At 53.2% G+C, this 18,253-nt stretch overlaps 1 protein-coding gene across 6 annotated transcripts in view; it reads right to left on the reverse strand.

Annotated features, from left to right (window-relative positions):
* INPP4A (inositol polyphosphate-4-phosphatase type I A) overlaps window positions 1–1,681 on the reverse strand; it is an 88,610-nt gene extending 86,929 nt beyond the window's left edge. For 5 of the 6 annotated variants that reach the window (XM_015587424.2, XM_025045027.1, XM_025045028.1 and 2 more), the window contains exon 1: window positions 1,563–1,680. The gene's annotated coding sequence lies outside the window, so the exon portion shown is untranslated. Of the gene's footprint in view, window positions 1–1,562 lie in introns of all 6 variants that reach the window. The other variant, XM_025045026.1, reaches the window with a different exon arrangement.
* Window positions 1,682–18,253: the final 16,572 nt, after the last annotated feature.

Consider the following 18,253-nt stretch of genomic DNA (forward strand, 5'->3'; position numbering starts at 1 on the left):
TGACTGAGGTCAGTTCTTATTTGTGTATTTTACATAACATCAGTGAGTACCAAGACATAGCATCCTGCGTCTTCACTTAGGTTGTAGACAGATATCATGCTGTTATCAGGCTGTATAATTATCGTATTTTAAAGACTGCATCAAGGTCTTCATACACACCTATTCTTTAACTTTAATCTAAAATCTGTCTTATATAAAGGATAAAACATGGCCATTTCTTCAGACCTTAAGCTGCCACGGGCTGGCAAAGCAGCAAGAACTCCGTGTAGCTGTGGTCATGGCTGGGATGGGCCATGACCTTCTGCATGAAGGCCAAACCTCTGCTTGGAATGGGGGCACGCCCCTTCAGGCCCTGCCAGCCAACCACAAAGCAGGGGTGCCATGGCTGGACTTAACTCGGCCACCGTGTGTGCTGGCAGGGGGCTGGGGGGTATGTTTGTTCCGAGAGGCCACAGTGAGATTGGAAGACAGTCGCTGCTCCCTGGAAAGATCTTGGACAAGGATGCTCACCGTAGCATTACTTGGGCCATAACGTATTTTATTCCATATTTAATAGTAGCCTAAATGCCTTTCAGGGAAACAGTAACTTCTGGTTCAATTACATGGTGAAATATGCTACACAGACACCGGAAATGAAAATCACTGGGCTTATAACAAGCTGACAAGTGAAAAAATAAAATTCTAAGACCCACCAATGTAAATATACAGAAGCACATACGCACATACACATACACACACACACACACACACACACACACACACACACAAAATAGAAGAGGTAGATGAAAATATATTAAAGTTAGGAGTACCATGATTTTCTTTTTTATCTATTGGACCATATTTTTCTAAATGCCTTACGATAAGCATGCAAAATTTTATCACTGGAAAAAATGTCCCCACATTAGGTTGAACACCTCCCAGCCCACATGCAAAAGGGAAACGGAGAGACAGAAGGCTGCTGCTGAGAACTTGCACGGAGGAACAAAGCCCAGCAGGGGGTAGGGGTCACCCCAAGGACCAGCCAAAGAACACTCAAGTCCAGCTGAGCGCCACACTTACAGCCTGCAGTGGCTTCCATCGTCCTCCTGGGATTCTGCAACGCACACTTTCCCCAGGGGACAGCCCACTGCCTAGAATGACCCTACACACAAGCCTGCTTGCTGAGGCTGGGTCACGTGGAGATACAATATAGCGCCCCATAAATCTGCTATGAGGCTCAATGAAGTAAGATCATTTCTTATGGAGAACTGTGTCACTGGATCTTCAGACCTAGAGCCACTTTAGACAGGTAAATCACATGCCAACCTTAAGCCAAATGCAGCTCCATAAAGAGACCAGCACCTTGCCGGCCACAATGTCATCAGTGGCCAGTGTCATTAGTGGCCACAGGTGATCAGAATAAATGATTGTGGCCACCAAGGGCGGTGTGTTTCAAATATGCCAAGTGACGAAGCTGGCACAGGTCCCTGAAATGCTCTGAGGTTTGGGGGTAAGACTCATGGTTTCTTTCCTTCCAGGGCATCTTCACAGGAAGAAACCTTCGCCCTCTCAGAGAGTCTTACCTCGCTCACAGATGCTCCTGTTCCTCACTCCCTGGGCTGTCCGTGGGGCAAGGCTGACACGGAGAGAGTGACACTTGTGACCTCGGGATGGAAGCACCTGATGCAGGAAAATTTCACAGGTGCTCTAGTTAGACTTGTGTTGTGTTAAGACCCCTACCTCCAAAGGGTTTGGGAGCTGAAAGGTAACCGGCAGGTTAAGTAGCAGCACACCTGTGGAACCCACAGTCACGTCCCCCCAACTCCTTTCCTCTCTTTAACCTTCGGTTTCTTTATCTACACATTGATGGTGTGCTGTCTGCTGCCAAGGGTGGCTGCCCGGGCTCACCACGCAGCTGTGGCCTGAATGGCATGTGAACGGGCACTCACTATACCACTCCTCACTCCTGCACCTGGAAGGGCCTGCCCGCCCACTCCCCCGCCATAGACTAAAGCAGGGGCAGGGGCGTGTGGCTGGGAGACAGACTCAGGGCTCTAGGGCCCACAGGGGACAACAAGGCCAACTGGCTGGAGACTCAGTGCCCTGGCCACTCAGGGGTTGGGGACAGGGCATCTTTTGCCTGACAGGCTGCAAGCCGGGTGTGAGGGAGCAAGTGTGCAAGCTCACAGAAGCTGCCTGGCCCCAGCACATGAACAGCCCACTGAAGCCTGGGACCCCAGGAAGGGCAGACAGCTAAGGAGAGGAGCCCAGATTCAGGTTCTGCTCCCCAGAACTGAAAGTACAGGGGAACCAGCAAGGAGGCTCCTAACAAGTCAATTTGCCATGACGTCCTGCCTGCAGCAAAAGTACACTGAGCCACAGGAACACGTGACAGGATGCTGGGTAAAATCTGGGCAGTCACCTGACCTCCCTCTGAGCTTCCCTTCCCTCCTCTGCACTTGGAAATGAATAGCAACTACCTCCTCCAGTAGCTGGCCTCCAGACACTGATCCTGGAAAAGCCCCAGGTGGTAGAGGAGCCAATCCTGAGCCAGCAGGAGAGGGGGCCCCCTGGTACACCACAGGAGGGGCAGCCATCCCAGGGATCTGGGCGGCCCAAAGTTGTCCTGACTTAGACACAGTGTGCCTGAGATAAGAAAAAGGAACATCCGCAAATTACAAAGTACATCCTCCCCATCTGAGCATTAAGCACACACCCTCCCACAGGCGGCAATGCCCAAAACAGCACACCCTATGTGAGGGGGAGCAAAGGCAGCTCCCAAAGGGGCTGCAAAACAGACCTGGAGTTTGGAAGATGAGGACATTTGGAAGATGAGGAGTTTGTTAAGAGGCTATGGGGACAGTGGTGTTGAACCACCTGCCCTCGGCAGTGTCTATTGTGACCTTTCCTAGGTGGCTCTGCTCGCACTGCAGGTAGGCTATCCAGGTCAGTGGGGCCTCTGCCTCCTCTCCCTCCTCTGTGGCACCCGGGTGGGAGTGGGCCGGGGGTGGGGGCAGAAAGCCCCCGCTCACCAGGCTCCTAAGCTTTGGGCTAAAGGATAGTGACTAACAAAGGTGGCCGTGACTATTGGGGTCATATTCCCTCAAATGGAGGGCAGTTACCACAAGACCAAGTTGCATCCGGGGACATAGGGCAAAGAGAGATGATGCCAGTCAAATGGCTGGAAGCCTGCTGAAAAGGGGTGCAGCCTCACGGTGAGGGCATGGATGGAGCCAGAGCGTTGGTTCCAATCTGCTCTGCCACTCGCCCAGATACCTGTGACCAGGGGAACTAGCTCAACCTTCTGCTCTTCAGTGTCCCCTCTGAGATGGGCAAAATAAGCAGCCACCTCGCCAGGTTCCTGCATAGACTAGCAGATCGCATCCCATAAAGTGGACCTGGCACACAGAAATGCCACCCAATGTCTGCCATTATTGCTGTCATGATGGCCAAGGCCACCTGACACTCTGAGGCCACACACACCTATCTACTCAGACATAAGGGGCCGGAAGTGCCCAGGCCAGGCTTCTGGGTCCAGGACAGCAGGAAGGGGCTCTGAGTGCTCAGAGGACATGGGAGGCTGACAACAGGAAACAAGGTCAAGGAAACTATTAGATGTGGCCGTTAAAACCTGACAGAGAACAGGCCAGAGGGCCTGCGAGAACTTCTGGAAGCCAGGAAGTCAGGCAAGGCAGCACTTGTTGTTCTGGGTGATGGCGCATGAGAGGGGACCACCCTAGCGACCAGAACCTCTGACAGAGGTGTACCCCCAGCCCGGCAGGGAGCAGAGAGAGGTCTCCAGGAAGGCCACCTGACCCTATCCAGCAGCTGCCCCGTGTGCCCGCCCCACACACATGCAGGAGCTGGGCCACCGTGCCAGGGGGAGGGCCTCCCTGACTCTGGGGTCAGGCCCTGGGCACTGAGCCAGGGACAGGAGGGCAGAGGAACCCCAGCTGGTCAGAGTCCCGGCTCTGAGGTGCTAGGGTGGGGATCCCCTGAGGGCAGGCAAGTAAGCAAAGTCCACTCGGTGTGGCACCGTGTCTAACTAGGAGTCCCGTCAGGTGCTGGCTTACACAGAACCTTCGAGCTTAGTGCAGTGGGCACCGGCACGTGTGTCCTAGCAACACCTGACCCCCAACCTGAGTCGCCCAGCACCGAATAAGCAAAACCCACATTGCAGGAACTACTGAGAAGCACGTTCTTTAAAGCTTCCACAGTACTCTCATCTTCATTAACCTGTGCACCCATTCCATCAAACTCTTCAAAAAACTCTGAAATTAAAAAAAAAAAAATTCAGGAGGCAAGTCTGACCCATTACATTAAGGAGAGAAATGTGCGTACAATCTCATTGCAAAAGGACTCATTACCACAATGCTATCTGCAGCTATTCTGAGTGGGATTCTCCTATCTAATCTCAGCTACCTAAGAACAGATTAAATGTCTGTAAAAAAAATAAAGCCATTCCAACTGCACTCCACAAAGTTAATGGAAACACTGGCGGCCAGGGGACACACGGCCCCCACTGAGGCCTGTGCCCGCAACGTGGGCAGCGCTGTTCCCTCCTCCCCAGCCCCACCCCCCAGGGGAGGCGGGAGTGGGCCTGGAACTCCACAGCTGCCCACACAGCCCGTCTGCCATAGCCAAGGACAGGCCATTCAGACTATTTCTGGTCATGCAATGTAATACTGATGCTTGAAGTATAAAAATGATACATCTGTAAAAGTGCAACAAGCTGCTGAAGTTTACATGTAATTTGAGCCAGGGTGCACTCACTTTGTACCACATTTGATTCATTCTGTGTTGCCCAAGTTTGGCTTCATTCAAGGCCCAGCCTTCCCCTCCTATCTCACCTCTCATCCTGGTTGACTGGAAGGAGAGTTTAAACAGCCAGTGGAGAGAGATGACTTCTGAACCTGACCCACAGCCCGTGGGTTGTATGAGGCTGCCTGGCACTAGGAAGGCCAATGGCTGGCTCACTCCCTGGCTTCTGTCCCTCACGGCTTTCCCAGCACAGACAGGATGCGGCACAAAGCCCTTCACTAGCACAATCTTCCCAAGCTCGCTAAGGACCATGCCCCAGCCCACTTCTCCCTATGCCTTTGCCCAGGCTGTCCCCTCGCCCTAATGCCCTTCCCCTCCTTGTCCTTGGGCTTGACACTCCCTACTCGTGCCTCATGACCAGTTTAAACAGCAATCGCTCTGTGAACCATCTCCCAAGCAAAAATAAATAACTGGGCTCTTCAAAACACAGCCCTGTCCATAGCCCCGGAGAAAACACCTTTAACACACTAAACTCCCATCTCCCCCAAGCTCTTTAGGGAAGGGACTGAGTCGCCATCTTGTCTGTACACTACGGAGCTGAGCACAAAGCAGACCCAGCGAAAGAGCCCAAACAAGCTCGTATAAAACAATTAAAGGATAGAAAAACATAAATTTTGTATCCCCAGTGGCCCAGATGAGTTTGTACATATGAAAAGCTATATGAAAACACTTTTTACCAACTAAATAGATTTTTTTAAAGCCATGACTATAAAATAATGAAACTGGTTTTCCTGCACCTCTCTTAGGCTGATGCTGATGGCAGTGTACAGAGAGGCTACACACTGTCGGGGCAATGGCCACTGCCTGAAATGAGTCCACAGCCTCCTGGGGCCCTACGGTATACAAGAAGGCAAGGCCTGGGTCAGGAGCCTGATTTGGGGCTTGTCTGTCACTCACCAGCCAGGGGACCCTGGGCAGCCCTTTCTCCACCTGGCTCTCTACATGATGTCTGTGGAGTGAAGGGACAGAAGGCAGTGGTCAGAGCCCATCTAACCCCAGAACACTTCAGAGCATAGAGCACATCCATCGCTAAGGCACTTATTCCCATACTACAAAGAACACAATGCAACAAGACAAACCTCCAGCCGCAACACTGTGATAGTCAGACGTGCTTTCATACAGGAGTCCTGCTTAACAATGCACAACCTGCCAGATGTCACTGCTGCGCAGTAGGCACCATAACCCACCAAGCAGCAGGCTGGTCCTGAGGCTAACGAAGTGGTATCGGACACTATTAATACAAAAAGGGAGGTACTGAGAGCCTGAAATAAAAACCACAAGGGATTTCATAACTCTGAGTACACGGCTTTCCAAGCAAGCCTGGTTAGACTCCTGCACACTTCAGAAGGAAGAGGGTACAGAAACGTGGAAAGACGTCTACACAGGACGGACGGACAGCCTCCAGGAGGGTGCACACATGCTAGGCCTGCAAGCTACATCCAGAAAAGGCAGCTGGGAGACAAGCCAGGAGCCCTCATTCTTCTCTCTACACCCTTTCATAATCTTTGACCCCACAGATAAGTCACATAGCCTCAGTGTGAAATCAGGTAAGGCATGTGTCAGCCTCAAACACCAGGTCTGGAAATGTCCCACTGTGACTAGGTCATATCTCTCCTGATCATGTGTACAACTCTCAAACATGTTTTTATCCCACTCCTTGCTGAAGCGGAAAGTCAAGGTAACTTAAGGCCCAGAACAGCTTTCTGATGTCGTGTGACCTTGGGCAGGGATTTAATGAAAGGGTCACTTCCAGTCTCTAAGAAACACGTGCACTCCATGGCCCTCTGTCTCCAGGGCAGCTGTACTGGACTGGAGGGTGGGCATAAAGCACTTGGCCTGCTGTGTACTTGGACCTGGGATGGACAGATGAAGGATAAAGGAGTGGACAGCCAGCAGGCCAAGAGTGAGGGTGAGCCAGCCTGCAGCTGCAAGGTGTCACCAGCACCCACACTCACCAAGGCTCCAGAGGCAGCACTGCCCGGCCCAGTGGGGGCCACTGCCCACAGTGAAGAATCCTGACACGGCTGTCATGGGGTGCTCCCATACATGGGAGGAGGAGACCGACACTGGGCTGTCACTCTATCCTCACCACACCTACGATGCCCGCTCACATCCACTATGCACTCGGTGTGCTAGAAAGGAGCCCCTTGCAGGGAGAGGGCTCAAGAAGCAGCCCCGGCCTTGGCAAAGCTGGGGGTCTCTGGGCAAGTCGCTCACTCTTTGTGGCCCATTCCCGCCTCTAACAGGAGAGCCTCAGACTCCCACTCACCTGCCACTGTGTAGACGCCTTCCGTGAGGGCTCTCAGTCCCAAAGCCCACCGCAGACCATCAGGGAGGCTCGGGGCCCAGCAGTCTGCTGTGGCCTCTCCCTCGTGATGTCACCATCCACAAGTCAGGGTGACACAGGAGCAAAGGCTACACAAAGAGGGAAGAAGCTCAAGGGGGACAGATGTCTGCACCAGGTCCCTCTGCGAGACTGGTCTGGTTCCTTGGAAAATCGTCACAGTGCTGGTCTCTCCATTTTGGGTCGGCTTCTCCACTGGGCTAGGGGCTCCTAAAGGAGCTTCAGTCCACTCCTGTGCTCCCTACGATCCCAGAGGCGCAGGGCAGAGCCTCGCGTACAGGGCAGCATGAGCCTGTCCTGGAGGAGCCAAGGCCCCGGGTGCTGCCAGCTGCGCATGCTCACACCACTGACCCTTCCCAATTGGATGTGCTTTGAGGGAACCGTAGGGAGGTGCTGGGTTTGAGCCCAGCCACACCCCTTGCAGCCTCCCTACCATCACCAGGACCCCACTGTGGCTCCTGTTCACCACCTCCAAGGCCCCCAGCTCTCTGCCAGCATAGACAGTACTGCTAGACCAGGACGGGCGGAAACAAGCTGAAGGAGAGAAAAAGAAAATCGCATGGGAAATCAAAAAAGGGGCTTTGCCAGAGTGGACCACAGCCCAGTCAATACGCTCGGTCTCTACACTCCTTGCGGGGCGCAGACAGAGAAACAAACATGGGTGGTCCTCAGACACAGCCTGGCACTAACGCCAGGCAGCAGACTGCCGGCGCTTTCAGAATCATCCAAGACCATCCTGCTCAGGCCAACCAAGGTCCACGACCCCACCCCAGGATGCTGTCTGTGATTTCAGCTAGATGGGGCTTCTGGGCACCTAGAGGCCTGGGGTTGTAGGGAAGCCACTGACTGTCAGCAACACCTTGGGGAGGGTCAACATTTACGGGATGTTAAAGAAAACAGCTTGCGGAGCCCTGGGCCAGTGAGCACTTCAAATCTGCACAGTCCACCGAGCAAACACATGGAGCTTGGTCCCAGGTCCCTGAAAGCTGAACTTGAAGCTTCTGGCCTCTGAGAAGCAGCAGCATCACAGGCCTTAAGCTCAAGACCACCTTGCCTTCCTTCACAGAGTTTAACTTCTCAGACAGCCCAACAGACATGGTCCACACGTGATGAGACACCACCGAAACCTTAAATGTAAGTTAAATACATATCCCACCTCTCACCACCCCTCTGCCCACTGTCTATTTTAATTCTACATGGCTTAGCAGAACTGCCCAGTTTAAAAAGGGAAAAAAAGCTTTCTAAAACTTAATTTTTTTAACCCCACAGAGTCATCCATTCTTTTCTCCTATGTGGAATGGCTGAAAATACTGAAGTGGTGTTTGTCACAGGACTAAGGTCATCTTCCGCGCTGGCTGCCCACAGTGGAGCCACAGACATGTGCACACGTGTGGACACATACATGCACACACACATGTGCACACGTGTGGACACATACATGCACACACACATGCAACAGCCGTGGCTGAAACTTTTAATGTAACCTCAAATCAAAAGTTTGCCCAAATCATTCTGGTTTTTGAGACTATGGATTGAGTCGGTTGTGGCAAAAACAAAACCCTTATTGAAATCAATTAAAATGGCCAGTATGGGTTTCTCAGGAAATGTCCCCAGGTCCTCTTCCAGCATGGCCCTGAACCACGCCTGACCAGAGGCAACACCCAGGAAGGAACCACCCAACGTGCCACCACTTCTTCCCCTTCCTGCTCCCCGTGCCTGGCCGTGAAGGGAGGAATGACCCACAGCCCTCCCCACATGCGGCGGGGGACAGCAGGCTGAGGCGGTGCCTCCCAATGGAGTGGGGGGTAGGGCCACACACTCGGGGACACAACTGTGCCTCAGCTCCTGCAGAGCTCAGAACCTGTGGCAGGCAGGTCTCACCCCTCCCCTCTGTGCACAGAAACTGAGAGCCACTCAGGGATCCAGACAGTAGCCACCCACGCGTCAGGGTCATGAGGCCTGGAGTCACCTGGGACAGGCACACCTGTGCTGTGTCTGCCCCCACAGGCCAGCTGTCTCCACCCACATCCCAGCTGGGCTTCTTAAAATCCAGGGAGGTAACAAGGCAAAAAGCAGGACTTTGAAACCTCAAGAAATGAAAAAGAGAGGGAAAAGGAAAAAGTATGAGCAAATTTTTGTAGAAGCCACAAATGCTATGTGGCAGCCAATCTGATATAGAGCAGACGACTAACACCTGAGCCTCAGCTACACGTCACCCTTTACACGTCTAAGAGAAACACAGTCTGACAAACACAGTTGTTGAGGGGGCTTTGGGGTATAAGTCCGAAGTTCTTAACGAAAAATAAGGTCACCTTTGTCATCGAGAAGAAAGCGGGGCTTCCCCACAGCCATTCTCTCACCCCCTCCATCACTGCACCAGACCCTGGGCCACAGGACGCACTGGGGCAGCAGTGCTTGACCCACCTAGGCCAATCACAGGACCCCTGCTGCAAACACAGCCACACCCCGTGGAAGGGGATCTGGGAACAACCAGTGAGCACTGGGCCTCCCGTGGGTCCCTCCCTGTGCCAAAGTCACGGCCCAAGATATCTCAGTACAGCCTGCCTGGCCTTATTAAGAAGGTGACATTTGAGCAAAGACCCAAGAAGCTGTGACAGCAAGCAAGCCACATGGGAGTCTGAGGTGCCAGGCGGAGGGCAGCTAGCCCGAGGCCACAGCGGGGACAGCAGGCGGGGTGGGCCAACGATGCTGTGGGCACAGCAGACACTGGGAGGGCTGGCAGACGGGTGAGCTAAGCTGGCTGATCCGGCCAGGGGGCCGCCGGGAGGCAGGGACGCTGCAGGTGTGCACACTGAGGCGGGGGCGCCACAAGGAAAGGAGAAGTGTGTGTGCTCCGGCGATGGAGTCCGCGGGACTTCCTGACAAAGGAACACAGGAAGTGGAGGGTTGTCAAGGACAGTTCCAAGGTGTCACCAAACGCCTGACCCTAGAGAGCTGAGATGAGGCACCATGTTAGGCTGGACATGTTCACTGCCAAGAAAGGGGAAGACGTCGGGGAGGGGCAGAGGAAAGGGCAACGGAACTGGAGAAGTGCTGCCAGAAGGGTCAGTTCATCAGAGTGGATGGCGCCACCAAAGAACCGAAGAGAGAGGAGCCCTCTGGCAACACCAGGAGTGACGAGACAGGAGCAAGTGAAGCAGGGTCCTAGGTGCTGAGGGCATGTTCCCAGGATGAGAAAGGGAGGGGATGATGCCAACAGCCACCTGGGACTGACCACTGTGAGGAGGTGGGTACAGTGCATGAGAGACCGGCCTCGGAGGCCAGCAGACGGTACGACACTGGTCGGCATCTAAGCGGACCCCACATCCAGGCTGCTTGTTTTCTCAGCAAATGGGAAAAAGGCCAGTGGCAGTGAGGGGTGGGCTGAGGAGGAGACACAAGGTATGAGGGGCGTGAGGACAAAGTACAAAACAACAGTCTAAAACAGGGTCAGTGAACCACAGCCCGAGGGTCAGAAGCTGCCCATTTTTTTTGTAAAACAAAGTTTCGTTGAAACTCAGCTATGTCCATTTGTTTACTCTGAGTGGCTGTTGTGCTGCAACAGCAGAGCTGAACAGTCCTGTGACAGAGCCAGTGTGGCCCACAAAGCCCAAAACATGAACTATCTGTCCCTTTACAGAAAAAGCTGGCTGACCCCTGATCCAAGACAGTAGGGAAACATGCTCTGAATGCCGCCAGCCCTACCTGTGCTCTGTGGTCATGAATTCTGAGAATCTCGTCAGTGTGGTCGTGTGTTCTTCTCCAGTCATGTGCCACCCCAGAGATGTGGTTCCGCCAGGTGAAACCATGAAGGGAGGGGACCAGGGAGGCTATCTGCCACCAGCCCTTCGCATCATTGATAAAGCAGCCACTCCTGCCATGGAGGCTTTGCAGGACCCAGCAAAGTCCCCTACACATCAACCCACTCCTCGGCCCATATCTTCACCTTGCAGACTTGGGGCCTGAGGCTCAGCACAGTTCTGTGGGGATTCAGAACAGGCTCAAGCTCTGAACCACCAGGGCCAACACTCTCCAATCTACTGCACCTCAGAGTCACTTCCCGGACAGAGGACAAGTGTCAGTGCTGGTCCCACCCTCGCCCCTATCATGTTACTGGCCTGGAGTGGGGGTGGGGGGGCAGAGGCTGTTTCCAGGGTTTTCAGAAGCCCCCAAGTGACTCACAAGGCAGCAGGCTGGAGGATGCTGTAACACCCCTCTGCTTCCTGCTCCAATCCCCAACAATGCCTTTCCCAGGCTGGCCCCTCCATCCTGCCACAGTCGGCTCAGGCTCTGTCATCTCAGCAATGACCTCAAGAGGCTTCCACTGAGCCTCCTCAGCTGGGAGTTCCTGGTAACGGAGGTAGTGACCTGCGGTCTCCCCTTCCCACAATGTCCAGCCTTGAGCTCTGTGTGGTCTCTGCTGAACTTAGGGTCCCTGGTGAACCCACAAGGGAATGCACACTTCGATCCATCACTGTCCAGAGAGCATGCTGCTTCTCCTTCACACGGTGAAGTCTTGCTGGGTTCAGGATCAAGACCATCCAGAAAGAGGTGCCATGGGTCTGGGGCCAGAAACATGGCCCACTAGCTTCGCACTGCACTATACTGGCTCTGCTTTGGGTTTTATTCCTCTTCCTTCCTTCATTACCCCTCTTGATGGCATCTGTGTATTTTGTTTTCTTCACTGAGACATAAAAAATTAGGTTGTCTAAGGTTCTCACTTCCTTACCGTAAAACCTCAAAATTTTACTATTATTCCACTTACAATTATGTTAAATTAAGTCATGGTGTGATTGCACTGAAAAGTAAATGAAGCACTATTGTTGATAAATAATTTTAAATAATTCTGTAATTTCACAGAGGTGAGGTTGCACGTATGGCCAGTTCAACCAATAGGTTGCCTTCCAAAAGCCTACTGATGTTATTTGGTACCCAGAGAATATTTTTCTCGTAAAATTACCATTAAATGGTACTTAAGTTTCCAAGCTGAATAGGCAAATACCTATTTAACTTATTTGTTCTTTTACTGATTTAAAATAAGAATATTGTTATTATAATATAAGAAGATCAAGTGTGTGTTTGCATGTGCATCTATTTACACAAAAATCCAATCTGAGTGTGAGTGTTGGGGGTGGGAAGGGGGGGTTCGTGCAGGAAGTCTATTCCTTAGGGAAAAGACGCTTTACATGGAGCACATGGAAGTCAGTCGTGGAGGCTGAGATGCAGCTTTCTGCTCACTTCCAAGGGTGGAGGACACTGATGCTGCTGCCCCCCCATGTGGGGGTGTCATTGACATTGCTGGCAGGTTCTCAGTCTTAACTAGTAACACAAAGAGAGGGAGAGAGAGCAGAGGTAAACAGATGGAGACCATGTTAATAGAGTGGCGTCCAGTAACCAACCATAGGAAGAAGTGGGTGCATGGCACAGGCCCCAGGCATCCAAGGGGAAAGGATCAGAGAAAGAGATGAGGGCCACCTGACCTTGGGAGGACACGCCGAGAAAACTCTCAGCTACAGGCTGTGCAGCTGCCAAAAGAGGGGTTGAGCTGGGTTCCCAATGGCGGCTTGAGACCTCTGCCTGGCTAGGGCCAACGCCAGACAAAGGCCACTGGGCCGGCAAAAGACAAGGGTTAACATTTGGCCCTGCTTTTCCCTGCCTCAGCCTGCTCCATGCAACCCCCACTCTCAGTTTTCCTTCTCGAGAGCTGAGTCTCAGTGTCGAAACGCAAGATGTGCAGTAATTCCACTTCCTCCGTAGCTGGAGGGTTCCCTCATGCAGATCCAGCTTCCTCTGGGCTCTGTGCACCGGTGAGGCCCCAGGACCCTGGAGGCTCTTCCATGTTCTCAACCTGCCCTATTCGGTTTCAGAGCTGGGGCTGTGCTGCCCTGAGGGCTCTGCACCTTGACTCCAGCCTGTGTAAGACTTGAGAACTGTCCATTTCACAGGGCCTAGCAGCCACAAAGGGCTCAGGGCGGAGCCTCAAAACCCCAAGAGCATTTTGGAGAAAAGATGAACAAAAAGAAGCTTGCTCACTTCCTGAAAGCAGCCATCTGCAGGCTGCTGGGCTGCCTTCTTTGCACCCATTCTCCACTGACCTTCTGCAAAGGCTGGGCTCACTCAGTGGAAATATGTGCCATGAGCTAGCTGTCAGCCACCGCCAAGGCAGTAAGGGGACAGTGGCATGCACAGTGAGCCATGATCAGAAGGAAGAGCTCCCTCAATGCTCCTCTGCCACTGGCACTGGACATAGCAGACCCCAGGGGCCAACATGTAATGTTTGCCAGTCCCTCACTGCCCACGGAGGCCTCCCGGCTCAGATCTGTCCCACTAAATCCCACAGGGAGGCCTGTCAGCACTCTCCAGACACACCTGGTTACTCCTGAGCAGGGGTTACCATCAGTCCTGTCTCCAGGACATGCCCTGGGCCAGCATGGCCACAGTCACTTTCCTGTACCTGAAATCACCTACAGCGAACATGCAGGCAGTTGCTCCCACCCTCTGCCCACCAGGCTTCTGTAGGAGGAATTGCATACCCACCCCACCTGTGAGAAGCCCCAGGACTACCTGGGAGACGCTGACTATCCACATGACTGTGAAATGTACTAGGTCACTCTCTTCCCTCCTAGATGCACAGCAAGATGGGGGAGTGGCTGGTCTGCAGAGGGCAGGGCCAGGACCAGCCTGACCAGCTCCCAGAACAGCTAGAAGTCAGCCTGATCACAGCTCTGTACTTCCGGTCCTGGCTAGGGGACACATCCCTCCAGAATCACCCATGGCACCCGCAGCTCAGCCCCATGGCGGCCAGGCAGACACCCTGGGAGCCACTGTTCTGAAGCCGGGGTCAAAAGTAGCCTTGACCAGCCTCACCCAGGATGCCATCGGTCAGTTCAAACAGTCTGTGTGTGACTAAACAGACATGTTTTATAGAAACACAGCTTACAAACATCATCAAACCATGACTCACCCTCCCCTCCCCAAACAAAATGCTACAGGTCAGACGAAAGCTGGAATAAATGAGGAGGAATTCCCAAAGGCCACGCACTCCAGCCTTCCTTCCAGCCGGGCAATCCTCAACCAGCTCTCCCACCCGCCGCAAAAGAGGTGTAGCCGCTTTCAAAAAGGCGCGCACACGGGCGCATGTGCAGGCCGCCAGGCAGCGCGGGGTGAAGAGCCCAGCACAGCCCGTAAGGACGTTCAATTCCTGTACGGGTACCAAGACAAAGAGAGGGACAGGGGTGAGGGAGTGCCCGCAGGACACGAGGCTATGGGGGGCAGGTTTAGTGCGCATGCACACATTTGGTGTGCGAAGAGTACCCTGGAAGAATCCGCGACAAGCACATGGCACTGGTGTCTGGAGTGGAAGTCTGGGTGGCTGGGAATGGGGTGGGAGGTGGACTTTATCATATATCCCACTGTACCTTATAATTTGGGGGCCATGAAAATGTCTTACTGTTGTAAAATATAACATAAAATGCTATCAAATTTGTCCAATCAAGCTAAATAAGGCAGGCCTGAGGACTTCCACCAAATGACATTCATGCAGAGCCACTAATAAGAGGGTGGAGGATTTAAAGGGGCCCTTCTGTGGGGGCCATCTAGCAGATGAGGGAACCAACCATAGGGGAGGGCCGTGTCTGTTGCTGGCAATACCTCCGTCACCTGTCACCACCGCCAGCATCCCCTGCTCTTTGCCTTTCACCTCCTTCTTCACCAGCCTAGCTCCTTCGGCCACGTTGTCCTCCCTGCCTACAACACTACACTACATGGCACCACAGGGTGTAGGCCCCGAATGCTAGATCGTAGATGGAGTGTGCTTTAGGGAACTCACAAGCCCAAGGCTGCCCCTACCATTTCCCGCTACCCATGGCAGGCCTGACAGTTCTACATCTGCACAGAGACCATGAGGTCACAGAGGGCCATGACTGTGCACCAAGGGGCTGACCAGAGCCACCCACTCAGCTGTTCCACTGCAGAGAGGATGCAACATTGACACCCATTTCTAGGAACCTGAAATTCTGGGGACTCTTCACACCCCAACACTTCCTCTTCCTCACAGCCCGTTTTTTACAGGTGGTTTAGAATATTTTTCCCTGGTGCTGGTTTCATTTCTATCACTTCACAGACATGGCCTCCCCATTCCTACTGAGGGCTCTGGGGACGTCTTGTCTGTTGGTGGCATTCCAGCCACCCTACATCAGAGCTGGCTGGCCTGACCCTGGGCGGGGACGAGGAAGCCAACCTTGGCTACAAACCTGGTTAGAGCACAGGTAACGTGGTGAAGACTGTAACAGTCTAAGAAAAAGTGTCCTCAAACTTCTGCCCAGGACGGCACTGTGGGCAATGAGGTGTTTGTCATTTAAAATAAGAACAATACAAGCAAAACAGAATAAAAAGGCTTTAAAAGTCTGAATCTGTTCTGGTGCAGACTGAATAAAGGGTCTGAGCCACTGGGTAAGGTGCCTGGCCTCTCCAGATGTGTCACCTGTCCTCCCCACACTTCTTTCGACACTCCCACAGCTCAAGCCATCACCCCTCTTGACACAGAGCTTGCCCCAGCACGAAGTCCATGGTGCCCCCACCTGTCCCGGGCACCACATGCAGCCTCTGGCTTCTCTTCGCCTTTACTACCTGTGATGTACACTTAGGTACTCATGTGCATGCAAACAGAACCATGCTTTAGGTTGATTACATTTAGAAAGAAAAATCCAAGGTGACCAAGCCCTAAGGTGTGGTACTTTCTCTCCAGAGGAGCAGAAGCAGACCCCCTGTTCCAGCAGCTGAATGAGAGGGCTTGTGTGCTGAAGACACACATGTCACTGCACAAGCGAAGACACAAAAGGACTACTGACAGGTTTGGTTCCCCCTGAGAACTTACCGGGCTAACAGTTATGCCATGGGCGCTGGCCTCACCCCCCTCTCCTATGTTAGCCTGCACCCCAAACTGACCTCTGGGAAATGGCCTACTTCCCAAGAGAGACCACGGGTTTTCTCATACTTCTGACAATGACGCAGTAGCTCTGTCCATTCATCACTCAACAAACATTGACTATACACCTGTTTGGTGCCAGGCACTGGGGGATGCTCTGGAGATCCAAAGAAAACTGAGCTATTGTCCCTGCTCTGAAGGACACTTCAGACTTATGAATGATACCCCAGACCTGTCGTGTTCACTGGGAATGTCCCCAGAGAACAATCTTCACATTTGTGGATGCCATGTGGGACACAACATCCCCATACAACACAGTAAAGCAGAGTCTGACATAAGGGACTCCTCCAGACCCTTAAGGCATCACTGTCAAGAGCATCACACCAACACGGAGGGTGGGGGCCTCCTGAGGGTGGGGCGCAGGCAGGCCAGCCACTCAGCGCCCCACACAGCAACTCTTCAGAGTGCCCAGAGTCGGCCACTTTACTTTCATGCTGTTTCCTTTTGGCTGCCCAGTAGGCACCCCCAACACTAACAGTGCCCCACGCTCCATTAGTGGACTGTGCCACCCACTTGCTCTCAGCTTGGGAGGAGACCAGGTAGGCAGAGTATCAAGTTCGCCAGCATCGGGGCGAACACCTGACCTAGGTCCACTCAGCTGGTGTACCACCCTCCCCAGGACAGACGCCACCACCTCACACCGCCACCTCACCTCACAGGAAGTGTCATTCCCGAAGGGCAGAGCTGGGTCTGAGCACCACCTGGTCCTGACCAGGGACCATATTCTATGTTCCATGGATGCTCCAGCCATACTAGTGGCGTCTCTGAGCCTGTGGTGGGCACCACCCTGAACTCAGATGTTTCCCAAGTGCCTAATATGTCCCTGGCAAGGGTTAGTAGGCCAATGGCCACACAGTGTGCTGATGGCATTTCTCTCCCCACCACATCCCACTAACAGGGCCTCCCCTTTAAGAGAAGGAGTTGAAACGTGGACATCAGGGCCACCTCCAGCTGGCCAGGGCCTCGCCTTCTGCACTCATAATGCACACGTAACATCTCAGTGGTCTTCGTCTCCTCTGAAAGACATGTGCAGCACCTGGTTCGCAGGGGCCAGATACCATCCACGGCACCTTGGGAACAGGAAGGCGAGTCCCTACTAACAGCCCAGCAGGCCCACAGGGGCGGGTAGTTCTATGAAGGTCAGTGGTCACCTCCCTTAAGTGAAATATTTCGCTCTCTCAGATGAAAAGAAAATCATGTTTTTACTAAGAAAGAACTGGATAGCGGAACAGTCTAGAAGATAGTCACCAGCTCAGGCGGTAATGGCTTGTGGTGGGATATGAGGAAAGATGCTGTGTTCACTCCCTGCCTGCTGTGGCCCCTCCCAGAGCAGAGAGGGTGAGAAAGGGCCAGCTGATAATCCTTGTCTCTTTAAAATGTGAAGGTAACACTTTTTAAAAGCTAAGAAAAACTGTTAGCATCAGTTAGCAAATGTTCATCATTGGTTTTGGAAACACAATCAGAACTTTCCTTATTTCAGGAGCATGGGTCAGGGAGTGCTTCTCTGTAAAGATCTGCCCACGTGCGTCCACGCCTGTAACTCCCAGGGTGTCCCATCAGCCAGGAAGCACAGCCTGGCTCCTCCAGGAGCTCAGCTTCCTGGGGCCACTGTCCTCTGTGTGTGTGTGTGTGTGTGTGTGCGCGCAAGTGTGCATGTGTGTATGCACACGCACATGTGCAAGGGGCAGGTACAAGTGCACATAGACAGCATGTGCTCACACAGTGCTGTATGCACACAAGAAGCGTGTTCGTGCATGTGTGCTGGGCTGGGGAGAGGAAGGTAACGAGCAGGGGCCTGGCCAGCTTCACCCAGGTGTGCAGCACACAAATGCTTATGTCCTGTGGTTGGCAGGCGCGAGGAGGGCCCCCAACTTCTCTCATCGGTTCCTGTTCCAGGGTCTGCCATCCTACCATGCAGAGACTTTCTCTTAGGGCCAGGCATTACTAGCACATACATCCTACCTAAAATGCAAATACCTCAAAAAGAACACATTCGACTTTGCTGACACCTGAAATAAACTGGTTATCAGGTCCCGCACTCAGGGGAGGGGCCTGTCTGTAGGGCTTGAGGCAGGGAGAAGGAACCAGGCCCGGAGGCCATGGCGGGGGGAAGGCCGGCTGGC

The sequence above is a fragment of the Pteropus alecto genome, unplaced genomic scaffold (genome assembly GCF_000325575.1).
Source record: "Pteropus alecto unplaced genomic scaffold, ASM32557v1 scaffold223, whole genome shotgun sequence".
NCBI classification, from domain to species: Eukaryota; Metazoa; Chordata; class Mammalia; order Chiroptera; family Pteropodidae; genus Pteropus; species Pteropus alecto.